Source organism: Panthera onca, chromosome C1 (assembly GCF_046562875.1).
Source record: "Panthera onca isolate mPanOnc1 chromosome C1, mPanOnc1 haplotype 2, whole genome shotgun sequence".
NCBI lineage: Eukaryota > Metazoa > Chordata > Mammalia > Carnivora > Felidae > Panthera > Panthera onca.
In genome coordinates, this window is record NC_138346.1 from 1,227,017 (window position 1) to 1,240,942 (window position 13,926).

General features: G+C 59.5%; 1 protein-coding gene across 24 annotated transcripts in view; it reads left to right on the forward strand.

Moving 5' to 3' along the window:
* The first annotated feature begins 4,137 nt into the window (after positions 1-4,137).
* Positions 4,138-13,926, forward strand: part of KIF1A (kinesin family member 1A) — a 96,882-nt gene continuing 87,093 nt past the window's right edge. For 12 of the 24 annotated variants that reach the window (XM_078450636.2, XM_078450638.2, XM_078450639.2 and 9 more), the window contains exon 1: positions 5,270-5,384. The gene's annotated coding sequence lies outside the window, so the exon portion shown is untranslated. Of the gene's footprint in view, positions 4,334-5,269; positions 5,385-13,926 lie in introns of those variants that run through there. The other 12 variants (XM_078450646.2, XM_078450647.2, XM_078450648.2 and 9 more) reach the window with 3 other exon arrangements.

The window sequence follows — 13,926 nt, forward strand, 5'->3', positions numbered from 1 at the left end:
TCATTTGCAATTACAGCGGCTGATACTTCTGAGTGGAGTGGAGGGACTGTGCACGTCCCTTGCTGTCACGGGAGTCCTTTTGTGTCTCCGTTACAGCTGTCGTCTGCACAGGGCTCACTGTGTGCCCAGCCCTGCTCTCAGCATTTCACATGCAAACCCCCAGCCCCACCTGTGAGGTTGGGACGACTCTTACCCCATTTGAGGAGTGGTGACAGACATGGGGCGACTGACCTTGTCTGGAGTCACACAGCTGATGGAGAGTGAAGCCCACAAGAATGGCCACGAAAGGCAATCAGGGTGTGGGTTGAAAGAGCCCAGGGGAGGGTGCAGTTGCAGGGCTAAGTCATGCGGGTCTGCCGGCCAGTCCAGTCTTGCTGCTGGGGGGAGGGGCATGAATTCCACTAGGGGAAAGGAGAGTCAGAAAGTACAAAGAGAAGAGGAGGAGTTGTCAAGGATGCGAGGGCCAGCATGCAGATGCTAGGAGCCCCAAAGTCAGAAAAATATTAAAACCAAGAGGAGTCAAAATATTTGAAAAACCATGCAGATTAATTTTCTGGAATGAAAGAAAAATAAACAACCTCAGATTGAAAGGGCTCACAGGGGGGCACCTGGGTGGCTCAGTCGGTTAAGTGTCTGACTTTGGCTCAGGTCATGATGTCGTGGCTCGTGGGTTCGAGCCCCGTGTCAGGCTCTGTGCTGACATGTCAGCTCGGAGGCTGCTTTGGATTCTGTGTCTCCCTCTCTCTCTCTCTCTCTCTCTCTGCCCCTCCCCGCCTTGTGCTCTGGCTCTCTCTCTCAAAAAATAAAATAAAAACATTAAGCAAATAAATTTTAAAAAGGGGGGCTCACAGAAAAATCCACACCTTTAGGAAGTTCTAGAAGCATCCTGAGAGAAAGAACATGGACAAGAACCCAGGGGACATGGGACGTCTCGATAGCACACAAGGAGACCACGAAAGAATATTTTTTAAAAATGGAGGAAACAGGGCACCTGGGTGCCTCCAACAGGTGAGCGTCTGACTTTGGCTCAGGTCATGATTTCATAGCTTCTCAGTTCAAGCCCTGTGTCGGGCTCTGTGCTGACAACTCAGAGCCTGGAGCCTGCTTCCGATTCTGTGTCTCCCTCTCTCTCTGCCTTTCCCTCGCTTGCGCTCTGTCCCTCTGTCTGAAGAATAAATAAACATAAAAAAAAATAAAATAAAAATTGAAGGAAACAAGCTTTGCACCTAGAGTTTTGTATCCAGCCCAATTGAAAGTATAATAAAAGTCTTCTCAGGAACGTGAAGCTTCAACATATTTTTCACCCAAAACCCACGTTAAAAATACCGTGTATTTCATGAACAACATAAATGCAGGAGAGGCTTCCCAGAGGTATGGAAAATAACAATGACCACATTCCTGGGAATGAGTATTCATTATTTTAAACAAAAGTGAGGACCAAGGAAAAAAAAAAAAAGAGTATGTCCACAATAACTCAGAACCATAATCCTAGACAATCAGGGCCCTGGAGTAAAGAATCTTTGGCAAGCTGAGGTACTTGAATGTTAGGGACAATATGTGACTACAGAGGTTCATGGGGTAAGTAAAAATGGTGTTAAATTTAGGGCAATTGCCATAAGAATAAAAGTAAGACCAAGGATAAAGCAGAAGAAAATTCACTATACTCCATGAAAAATAGAAAAAAATAAATACAATAAATAAAATTTTGTATAAGATGGCAAACCAAATCTCAATATAACAGTTCATTACTATAAATGTAACTGGATTAAATTCCAATTAAAAGGTAACCCCCCCCCCCAAAAAAAAGGTACAACCTGATTAGATTTAAAAATGCTAACAATGGGTAGCTTAAAAGAGATACACTTAAAAAGAAAGATACAAGAGGCACAAGGGTGGCTCAGTCAGCTGAGCATCCAACTCTGGAGTTTGGATCAGGTCATGATCTCACGGTTCATGGGTTGGACGGCAAGGAGCCTGCTTGGGATTCTCTCTCTCCATCTGTCTCTGACCCTTCCCCTCCCCCCTCTCAAAATAGATAAATAAAGTTTAAAAAAGAGAAAGATACAAATAGCTTAGAATAAAATGTTGGCAAAAGACATGCCAGGCAGATATGAACCAAAGGAAACTGGATATGACTTTCAAATTTAAGACAAAAAAATTTTTTTAAACCCACATGGGACACCACCTGCATTCTGATGAAATGGGCCACAGAACAATAGTGCACGTCCATAAGGATCATTTAAATACCCGAGAATAAGTCTCAACGTACATCACGCAAGATCTGCCAGACCTGCAGGGAGAAATAGGTATTTCAACAGTTGTCACTAGAGATTTTAATTAAAAAAAAAATTTAATAGCTCAAGCAGACAAAAACTAGAAGTCTCCAAATCCTGAACATCATAATTAATAATCTTAAAATCATAAATATATACAGAACTCTATACCCATCAAACAGAGAGTACAACCTTTTAGCACATGTAGAATAGTTACTGAAAAAGACCATGTGTTGGGAGCTGAAGAAGCCTCAATAAATTTCTGGGGCAACATTCCATGCAGCGGGCTGCGATGTTTGGCTTGTGCTTCAAGGTCCCCTCTGCGCCATGTCCTAAGAAACCATGCTAAATGGACCTCGTCAGTGGGTGCCCCAGCCTTCCAGCTGCCCTTGGACTCAGGCAAAGGGGGCACTCCCAGGTCCAGAGAGGAGGAGAGTGGGGTCCAGGGCCAGGGGTTGGCTGCTCTGGTCCCTCTTGATGAGTGCTCAGCTAAGGCCTCTGTTCCTGCCAGGGCTGCTCCCTCTCCTCCCTCCCACCCCTTGCAGTCGGCCACAGTGTCACTGCAGTGTCCCTCAGTCCTGGGGTTTCCCTTCTCCTCCCTACACCTTTGTAGACAGTCCCTTTATCAAACACTCCTCACATTACCTAATTGGAGTGTGCCATCTGCTTCCTGCCAGGATCCTGACTGAACACAGACTTTGTTCTCAGGCGGTAATGCGATTAAATTAGAAACTGGTAACAAAAAGTTACGATAAAAAATACCGAAGCAAGTGAGCAAGAAACGCTATTGGAAAATAAATAACATTATTAAATAAGGCATGGGCTTATAACCCACGAGTTTAAAAGGAGATCATCAGGGATATTAGAAATATTTAGATCTGCAGCGCCTGGGTAGCTCAGGCAGTTAAGCGTCCGACTTCGGCTCAGGTCATGATCTTGCGGTTTGTGAGTTCAAGCCGAGCGATGGGCTCTGTGCTGACAGCTGGGAGCCTGGAGCCTGCTTCGGATTCTGTGTCTCCCTCTCTCCCTGCCCCTCCCCTGCTCGTGCTCTGTCTCTCTCTCTCCCTCAAAATAAATAAACATTAAAATAAAAAGAGAAATATTTAGATCTGAGTGATAATGAAACATCATATGTCCAAATTTGTGAGCCCTGATAAGGCTGTGCTGTAGAATGAAGTTTGCAGTTTTAAATATATCTGTCAGAAAATTATATGGTTTAAAAATAAATGAGTTTGAGCACTTAGCTCAAGACGGAAGCAACATACAGACCCGGAGAACCAGGAAGGAGGGAAATCATCAACAAGGGCAGAAATGAGTGAAACAGGAGGAAAGATGAGAAGACGGCCTAAACAAAAAGTTGGTCCCTTGAAAATATTTAGAAATATTGACAGAGAAAAACGCAAGTAAACAAAGTACAGAATTTAAAAAGGAAAAATAACTAGAGAAGCGATTGACATAAGAATGAGTATATGCTGGTGATTTTAAAAGCTCAGTGAAATTGATTAATTCCTAGAAACATGTAAAATTTGGCTTAAGAAATAGAGACCTTGACCAGATCAATAAATATGATGAAAATGGAAATGATAAAGCCCCCCCCCATGCCCCGCCCAGATAGTTTTATTGTTTCTACCACAAGTTTGGAAAAACAAGAATTTCTCTTTTATGTAGGTGGTTCCATGAAATAAAAGAAGAAAAGAAGAAAAGTTGGCGGGGGGGGGGGGGGGGGGGGGCTTTGGGGGATGGGGGGGGAGGGTGGCCTCCTTTGCAGGATGCATATTCTGGGAGCTGGGCTGGAAAGGGACCTGGGCACCTTGTTACTCTGGAGGAATGTGCCACACAGATGGTGCAAATCGAGGCGAAGCCCCCCAGCCCTCACTGAGTGGGGTGAGGATTCAATGGTTAACTAAAACCTTCAGGCCAGCGTCCTGCACCTGCTGGGCGCTGGGGGAGGCTGAGCCACGGGGATGCAGAGAAAGCTGATGGCAGGAGCTGGGCTGGAAAGGGACCTGAGCACCCCGCTTCCGCGAAGGCATCACGTCACCGCGCCCACCGCAGTTCCGGTGGGTGAGCTGGCTGGAGGCTCTGTCAAAGGTGCCACCCCCTAGGGTGGCCGATGGAGGTCGGTGGCAACAGCGATGCCAGTCGGTCTGGGTGGCCTGGGAAGCCGCTGGACAGGTTGACGCAGGCTGGGTTTGCCCGTGTGGCCCGGCAGCAGCGTGTGACCTGGTCCACGGAAGTTAGGCTGCGGAGGCAGGGTGTGAGGACCGTGGGGGCTGATGACCTGGAGAAGTGGGGCGGGCGGCGGGTGGGGGTCTCCACCCAAGGCATGATGGGAGGAGAAGCGGGAGGCGGCCGGCCGGTTGCATCATCCCTGCGAGAAGAGCTGTGCGCGATGCTCTGGTCCCCTCCAGTGCCGGACCGAGCCTGCAGACGCGATTAAAATTCACCTGTTACACCGGAGTCGGTGTCCGCTCCCCGCCCCCACCGCCCCTCCCTGCGGCAGGGACCCCACCGAGTCTTTGTCCCTCTGCGACCAGGCGCTCGTGCTGCCAGCCTCGCGGGTGGGGGGCTGGGGGCAGGCGGAGATTTCACTAGAAAGGGGTCACACTTGGGGGAAGGCCCGGCGCGGGATCCGCGGCAAGTGCGGGTGGGCAGGGGGCCTCTGGGCAAGTGCGGGTGGGCAGGGCGCCGCCGGTCACTCACCCCCGCGGGGGGTGGGGGGTGGCGCGCGGGGACTGCGCGGGCGGAGGGGGCGCCGCGTTCGAGCCCGGGGTCGGTTCCCCACGTCTCCCACCGAGCAGACCGCGGTGTCGGCGGTGATGTCACAGCTCGGCTCCAGGCCCCCCGCCCCCTCCGGTCCCAGCCCCCCTCCCCGAGGCGGCCGCGACGCCCGTCCCTCTCCCCGCGCGACAAACCAGCTGGCGGCTGGGGCTCGGGCGCTGCGCGCAGCCAACCAGCGCGGCGGGAGGGGCGCGGGGCGGGACGGGCCGGGGGCGCGCAGCCCGTCACGCGGTGCCGCCGTCACAGCGCCCAGCGCAGCCCAGGAGCGGCAGCAGCTCCGCGCTCGGGGACCCGCGCCCATGCCGGGCCGCCGCCAGTGACGCCGGAGAGGTAAGGCGGCCGCCCGCCTGGCCTCGCCCCTGCGCCCCGCTGCCCGCACCTGCCTGCGCTGCGGCACCCCCCCCCCCCCCCCCCCCCACCCCGGAGCCGCGTCCTTGTCGCCGCCGGCACCGCGCGCGCGGCCCCTGCTCTCCCCCCGACGCTCCCCGTCCCCGAGGAGAACAATGGGGCAAATTCAGGGGTGACCGCCCTTCAGTCGCGGCCCGTCCGGACCCTCGGGAAAGGCCCCGTCGCCGCGACCCCTGCTGGGGCGGGACCGTCGCCGGGAGGGGCGGGGGTCGCCAGGGGAGGGCGCGCGCCGCCGGTGGCCTCTCGAGACGCCCCCTCCGTCGCTTCCGCCCTAGTCCTTCCCTGGAGAGGGGCCGCCGGGCTAGACCGCGGGGGAGGGCGGGCCGGGGCGAAGCGGAGAGCGCGCGGCCGGGGGCGCGGGGCAGCTGCCCGGGTCCCCGGGGTGGGGGAGGGGGTGCTGGAGCCCGGAGCCTACCAGGCGGGGCGGGGCGGGACGGGCGGGGGCTGCGGCGGGAGGCCCGCTTCGTGCGCGCCTCGGGGGGGGGGGTGCCCTTCATCCTCCCCCCGCCGCATCCTCTTCGGGAGAGACCCCGGCTCCATTCTAGAAAGGCTTGGGAGGGGCCGTCAGCGGATGAGGCCTGTATCTACGCAGCCGGCGCCCCAGTAACAGGTGTGGCCCGGCGGCGGCCAGGGAGGGGGCTGCGGGGCCGCCCGACTCGTGTGACAGGGACCAGCGCGGACGCGAGGACCCCCGGACTCCCCGTTTAGGCTGCGGCTCCCCCTCCCTCCTCCCACCGCAAACCAGGGGCGCAGCCCGTGTGCTCGAGAAGGGGCGGCGGAGGCATCCCAGGGCCGAGGGAGGGTCTGCGGTCCCCTGGGCGCTGGGGTGGGCGGGGTGGGGGTGGGGGGACAGCGGGCCGCAGGGCCGAGTAGGGGGGAGGGGAGGGAGGGAATGCCAAGTCATGGGGCCTGCTGGGCGCGGGCACGACGTCGCCCCGGCGCGGACCCGATGCGCGCCCTCGTTTCCAGGAATAGGGACTTGTCCCGAGAGACCGGTGGCCCCCTCCCCAAGAGGCGGCCCCCGCCGAGGCGTGCCCGCTTTGCTGGGACCAGAGGCCCGTTAGGGCATCGAATTGGACCTTGCGGCTGCGGAGAGGAGGAGGTGCGGGGAGGTCCCTGCCGCGCAGGGCTGGCGGGTCCCAACCCCGGGGAGGACTGCGAGACAGAGCGCCCGCTCCTGCGGAGCGGTCACACCCGACCCGCTCTCCCTGCTCTGCTGTCTGTCTGCCTAAAGGGGCTCTGCCGGGGCAGCCTGGCCCGGATGCCTGGCCTCTCGGCCCGAGGAGGCAGCCGCAGGTTTGAAGGCCAGCTCTGGGGTCCAGAGCGGGGGGGGGCTGGGACCGCACCTGCGGCGGCCATTTTGCAGGTGTGGTTGGCCACCCGCCTGGGCCGGGGCCGCGGGGTGAGGGTGGGCGGGCGTGGCGCCGGCAGCGGGGTGCAGCGTGGCGGGTGAGGGATGCTGCGAGGGCCAGGGCCAGGCGCCAGGTCTGCTCTTGGTCGGGGTCGAGACCCAAGATGGGCTGATGCCTGCAGGGAGGCCGCTGGCTGGGAGACCCAGAGGGGGTGGGCGGGGGGGGGGGGGGGGGGGTCAGCCTCTACCTGGATGCTAGGTCTGCGAGGGCACTGGGTTCAAGATAGGGACCGGGTGAGCGGCTCTGTCCCGCCTTCTGCCGGCATCTGAAGACAGGAGGGGTGTCCTCTGTGGGGTGTGGTCCACAGGACAGAGAGACTGGGATCGGGCTTGGAGTCAGGGCTCCCCGAACCCAAGAGTCCCAGTGGGGTGGGGGCGCCACGAGGGCCCGCTGAACGTCTGCTGTGTGCCCTTTCCCCTCTCCCACACTGGAGTGTCCCACAGACTGCCCCTCTGGGGCCTTGCCCTGGGCCAGCCACAGCCAGTCGGAGACTGAACAAAGCTAGAATTTATGCCACCCGACACAGGGGCCCCTGTCCACTCTGCCTCGACCCCCTTCAGTCACCACTGCAGACCCAGGGCTGACCATGTCCTTTGGAAGGAGAGCGAGATGGGGCCCTGGGACCACCGGATTGGGGACTTGGGGGGGGGGGACTACCAGCTTTGGGAACCATGCCCTTCATGCCCGAGACCCCATACCTCTGAGAGTGGTCACTCAGCCGCTAGTGACCCCCAGGATGAGCGCACGGTCGTCCTCCTGCCCACTCCCGAGTGCTCCCTAGAGCACCGCCCCATTTAGGGTTCTTGGGCCCAAGGGAGTGGATCCCCACCCACATCCACTGTCTCCCTTTCCCCACCCAGACCCAGGAGCATCTCAGGGCCTGGTTGGGGCTGGACCACACCCTGCCCCAAACCTCTCAGCTTGGCTGGGGTGCTCAGGGGCAGAGCCAGGCAGGTGGGTCTGTTCTGTCCCATTAGCTGATGGGCCTCACCCCACAGCAGGGCTGGGGTAGCAGGCAGGGCGTAAGGGTCGGGGGTATGGGCATGTGACTCACTGCCCCACCTGACCTACCAGGTTTGCAGTTTAACTCCCAACAGGACCGTGATTCTGGCTTTGGGCACTTCCCCCCCCCCCCCCCCCCCCCCGCCCCAGGTGCCTCAGGAACTCAGTGAGGGGCCATTGCACCGGGGGCACTGGAAGTGTGGAGGCCATGGTCAAGTCAACGGTCCGCTGAGGCTGAGCCTCTGACCCGTCTGGGTTTCTCTCCAGCCCTTCCTGTGTGCCTCCGTGGTCATGTCCCCTGGCCCCAGCCAGCTCCCACCCTGGTTTTGTCATGCCAGCCCCTGGGAGCCCCTTGCTAGCTGGTGAGGCCTCACTGGGCGCTGTCCCTGGCACTGGGCAGGATTTACCTGCTGCCTGGGTGGCTGGGTATCTGAGAGGAGGGGCTGTCGCCTTCTCGAAAGCCCCCTCCGCCTGGATTTAATCTGCTAATCCTGGTCCTGCAGTCTGGCTGCCTGAGCCCTGCCCGCCCTCCCCCTCCTCCATGCAGAAGCCCAGGGGTGCAGAGTGCCCCGCACTGCCCGCCTGCTGGGTTCCAGGGCCCCCTGGGTCGGGGGTGGGGGGTGCTGGCCAGGACCCTCGCCTCCTGTTCTTACTCCTCAGCCTGCTCCACACTGGTCTTGGGCTGGTTGTGCACACAACAGTCCCTTACACGCTCAGTCTCAACACACGCCCACGCACACTCACTCACATACGCTCATGCTTCCGGCCTTACTCGCACTCATACACATATTCATGCACACTCACACATTCACCCACAGACACACTTACACACCCAACCTCACCCTCTCACTGTCTCTTACACACGCGGCCTCACACACTCTTCCAGTCTCACTCTCGCACACTCACCCCCCCCCACACACCCCCTCTCACACGCGCACACGTGCACACACGCACACAGCCCTCGCTTGTCTTTGTTCCTGCCTAATCCTCTGTCTTCTCTGGAGCCTTCCACCCAGCCTCCACGGGAGGTCCCTGGACCCCCTCACATGCCACCACCTTGAAGCCAGCTGCAAGCCCCCACTGTAGGTGGTGGGTCAGGGGAGAGAAGTAGGCATTTAGTGGGTGCAGACTGCGTTGCACATCTCATGGGCCTCTCCTCACGGGGGGCCCCCAAGCCCCCAGCCACGCGGGCGGTGCCCTCCCGTTTCTCAGGTCTGGACACTAAGGCTCCTGATGGGCCTGTGGCTTGTCACGGGGGCCCCGAAGGTCCACCCAGCTCCCTAGACCCCGGAGATGGCTGCTCTTAGCACTTCCTGCCCTCCTTGCCACCCCTCTACGCCACCCCACCCACCGGCCTGACCCCCACCCCCCCACCCCACAGCCTCACTCCCACCCACCCCACCCCTCCACCCCCACCCCAACCCTCTACCCCCACCCCACCCACCGGCCTACCCCCCCCACCCCACTGCCTCACTCCCACCCACCCCACCCCTCTACCCCCCACCCCAACCCTCTACCCCCACCCCACCCACCGGCCTCACTCCCCACCCCTCACCCCACTGCCTCACTCCCACCCACCCCACCCCTCCACCCCACACCCCAACCCTCTACCCCCACCCCACCCACTGGCCTCACTCCCCACCCCTCACCCCACTGCCTTACTCCTACCCACCCTACCACACCCCACCCCAACCCTCTACCACCACCCCACCCACCGGCCTGCCCCCCCCACCCCACTGGCTCTCTCCCACCCACCCCACCCACCAGCCTGCCCCCCCACCCCACTGCCTCACTCCCACCCACCCCACCCCTCCAACCCCCAACCCAAACTTCTACCCCCACCACACCCACCGGCCTGCCCCCCCCCACCCCACTGCCTCACTCCCACCCACCCCACCCCTCCACCCCCCACCCCACCCCTCCACCCCCCACCCCACCCACCAGCCTCATCCCCCACCCCTCACCCCACTGCCTCACTCCCACCCACCCCACCCCTCCACCCCCCACCCCAACCCTCTACCCCCACCCCACCCACCAGCCTGCCCCCCACCCCTCACCCCACTGCCTCACTCCCACCCACCGCACCCCTCCACCCCCCAACCTAACCCTCTACCCCTGCCCCACCCACTGGCCCACCCCCACCCCCCCACACCACTGCCTCACTCCACCCACCCCCACCCCTCCCCTCCATACATACCCCAACCCCAAACCCCCAACCCAATCTTCTACCCCCACCATCCCACCCACCACCCCTACCTGTTCCCTCATATCCCCACCACACTCTTCTGTCCCAGTGCCCCACCCACCCCACCTCACAAACAGTAGGCGTCCAGTAAATGCTATTTTCTTGTTGAGCTGGTTGTTTTAGCCCAAGCGGTCCATTTCCTGTGTGCCCAGAGAAGGCAGCCACCGCCCTGTTCAGGTGCAGATTTTCTGTGTGCCTTCACAGCTCCCATTTAGGGCCCCGTGTTTCCTGAGGAAAGAGCCCCCCTGCTCTGGGTGTCCTGTGAGGCTCCCGAAATGCAGCTCTGGGGAGGGGGTGGGGATGGCCCCCACTGCACCTGCAGACCCCTCTCCTGCCTTCAGAGTGAGGCTGCTGGTGCCCAGGAGTGCCCTAGAGGGGTGTCGGGAGTCCTCTCCCCCCTCTCAGGTCTAGCCCAGCCAGTAGTGCTCAGGGGGGCATCGGTGTTCTTCCCCAGCTGTCGTCAGCTCCACCAGGATGGTGAGGGGCAGGGCTGGGCCATCAGTGCCCACGGGCTGTGGGTCCATGAAGACCAGGCATCTGAGGGGCCCCTGTGGGGCTGGGGCATGGGGGTTGTCATCTGCTTTGTGTCATCTGATCCTCACTGTCCGCCTGCTCCTGATGCTTGGGCCACAGCACGGACACAGGCCCTGGTGCCTGAAAGGTGTCGGGATAAGCAGTGATGTGGCGGCCAGGCCCAGAGTGGAGGAGGAAACTTAGGGCCTCCCTCTCCTCTGCATGAGCTCCATGCTTGGGCAGGACATTCTTCACTAGCGTCTTATTCCCCAGCCCTCAATCACACTCTGTCCTGCCAGGTCCCCTCTTTCCTGGCTCCCACACCCCCTGGAGCCCCCTCCCTGCTGTCTCCCTCCTGTCTGTAACCTGCCACGTGCCAGCCTGCCTGTTGCTCACCACATCCCCTGGGTCAGTGGCTCTGTTTCTCGGACCCCAGAGCTACTCTGGTTTTGGCTTCCTGTCCTGTGTGACTTCCTGAAAATGGTGATGAGTTCTTGGCCGTGTGTCTGCGTCTCTGTTCTGTCCTCACGCTGGGTACATGGTTTGTCCGGCGGCATTTGTTTCCCCTAAACATTCCGCCCAGAGCACTCGACATTGGCTTCATGGCCTGCTGCATCCAGTTCCTTACGAGCAAAGATCCACCCCTTTTCTTTTCCTGTTTTCTTCCTCGACTTTATGCATTGTCTTCTCGTCTTGTTCTCTTTTCTTTCATATATCGTGTCTCCTTTTTTAGGTCTTATTTTCTGGGCAGTTTTGGACTTCATTTGCAAGTTCTTCTTGAAATTGTGTATTTCAGCACCTACCTTTTCCATCTCTAAGAGCTCCTTCTTTCTTGTCACTAACTGTTCTTGTTTCACAGCATCCTGTTCTTGTTTTGTAAATGTACTATTTTCTTGAAACGTTCTGAGTATATTCATTGAGGGTTTTGTTTTTTTTTTTTTCATTTGCTTGTTTTTGCTTCCATTCTGTGCTTCATCTCTTGTTTTCTGCTGGTTTATTCTGGTCTTTACCTTTGAAACTTTTTATTCTTCTCTTGTACATGGAAGTCCTTGTGGGCCTGTTTGTGTTGGCGAGCCCACTGGGTAGTAGAGCGTGCTGCCACTGGTTTCCCCAGGTCTGAGTGGGATTCCGACTGGCACTCGGTGTGGGCCGTGGAGGCTCCACTGGCAGCCTTTGCTTTTGGTCTGAAGGGCTAGGAGCTGGATCCAAGCTGTCCCGCTCCCTCATGCTGGAGTGTGGGGCGCCGGCATCCACACTGAAGCATTCACTCTCACCGGGCATTTCCTTCCATGTCTGTGAGAAGAAACGTCAGCTGTGTGCCTGAGAGTGTTGGCAGCCACTGCCCTCTGTGAGGGTGGGTGGCAGGGAGGGGGTGAAGGTTTTACTGATGTGGCTGTTCTACAGGCAGACTTACACTGAGGACCCTTTCTGCAGCCTCACTTCCTGCCCCTGCTCTCCACTGGCTGCTTTGAGCCCACGAGCCCAGAACCCCCGAGGCCCCTGCTGTGTGCCAGCCCCTTCTGGGCCGTGTCTGGCTCCGCCCACTCCCGCAAAGGTATGAGGGCCTGCGGTCATGGGTGAAGCCTCTCCCCTGCCCTTCACCATTGGGGCGACTCACTGGCGTGCTCTTTTCTTCCATGGGGCCTCCAGAGTGACCCCTGGCCATGCCTGGCACTCGTGCGGCCCGGGGGTCCTCCTCACCCTTCTGAGGGGTCTAGGGGCCCGGCCGGCATGGACTGCAATGTATATCTGTTGTAATACTAAGAAAAGCTAGTTTTGTCTTTTCTCAAACTCTTCAGGAAAAATCCGTGTTTCAGGAGGAGGTGCTGCGTTGCTGTGGTGCTCCAGGGTGTGCCGCTGGGCTGGGGGGGGGGGGGGCAGACCGATGCCCGAGGGGACAGCGGCCAGGGAGGCCTTGGCGCCCAGTGCGGATTTGTGCAGGGGCCGGCCCCAGGCCTCGGGCAGCCTTTGCTCGTCCGTTTCTCCACAGAGGTTTGGCCTCTGCTTGCGCATGCTGCCCACGCCCCTGCTCCGTTCCTTTGTCCTGTTCCTTAGAGAAATACCCCAAGGGCCCTGAGAAACAGATGTGAGCTCCTCGAGGGGCTGGCCCCATCCTCTGTGTCCGCAGTGACCTGTCCGCGGTTGGGTCCTCCGCGTGTTTTCACCAAGTGAACGGATTTCAACTCCCCTCCTAACCCGGGGGCCTTGGCCCATGGCTCTGGGTCTCCCTCCCCCGCGGTCCTGACCATCGTCACTTCCTCGTCCACATGCGTGACTGCTGTCGCCTGGCCCCTCTCTTTCTTCTCCTGCTGACTGTCTTCTCTGCCCCACTTCTCACGGATGCAGCCCGGGTCTTGTCACCCTTAGACACTGATGGCAGCCCTCTTTAGGCCACGGGGCAGACCCTCGTGGCTCGGGGGCCCTCTGGAACAGTTCCTCGGGCTCCTCTTGGGTTCTGGCGTGCTCCCTGCACCTGCGTGGTTCTCCCGGCTCTGAGCCTGGGCTGGCCTGCTCATCACCCCCGCACACGCCCTCCCAGCCGCCCTCTGCAGCACCTGCAGCCACGTGACCCTCCACCCCTAAAGGGACCATGGCGCACTTTCTGCCTTCCCGTGTCCTCTCAGACGCCTCACCAGGCGCTGGGAGGGGAGCGTGGCCTTCTTCCAGCTCTCCAGCTTGTGGCGTGTCTGCGGCAGTGACCCCCCAGCCCCACGCCTTCACACCCCCCGCCGGCAGCCCCGCCCCCTGCCGTAGGTGACAAGGGCTGGCTCCGCCCCCTGCCTCATCACCCTGATTTCCTGCTCCCCTTCGTGGCGAGACTTCTCGAGAGAAGTTAAACACTGTTGTCATGTGATAGGACTCACGGAAAAGAATACAGAGCGTGTCCACAAACAGCCACGTGTCCACCCTCAACTTCAGAGGTAAAGCTTTTCCGGCACGCTCCCGGTTCCCCGGCACTGAGGGCGACCGCCCCCCTAACCCTCGCGAGGGGGCTCCGGGGCCGGGCCGCCTTGCAGACCCGGAGGGCCACGTCGAAGCCTCGGCGGCACCCACGGTCAGACTCCTGAGCCGACCTGAAGGCTCACCGTCACCCAGACTGCACTCCGCGTGCTCAGAGCTGCGTCGTGGGCCCCGAGCCTCCCCCGTGGGTGTGCAGCCCTGCGTGGGCCGAATCCCCTCACGCGTCCGTCCGTGTCCCGCCGGGCCGTCTGAGTGACGTTTGCTGTTTATGACGTTCCCGGGGACTGTGTCTCTGCTTCATTCGGTCCCATCTGGACAGCCGCGGTGGGAC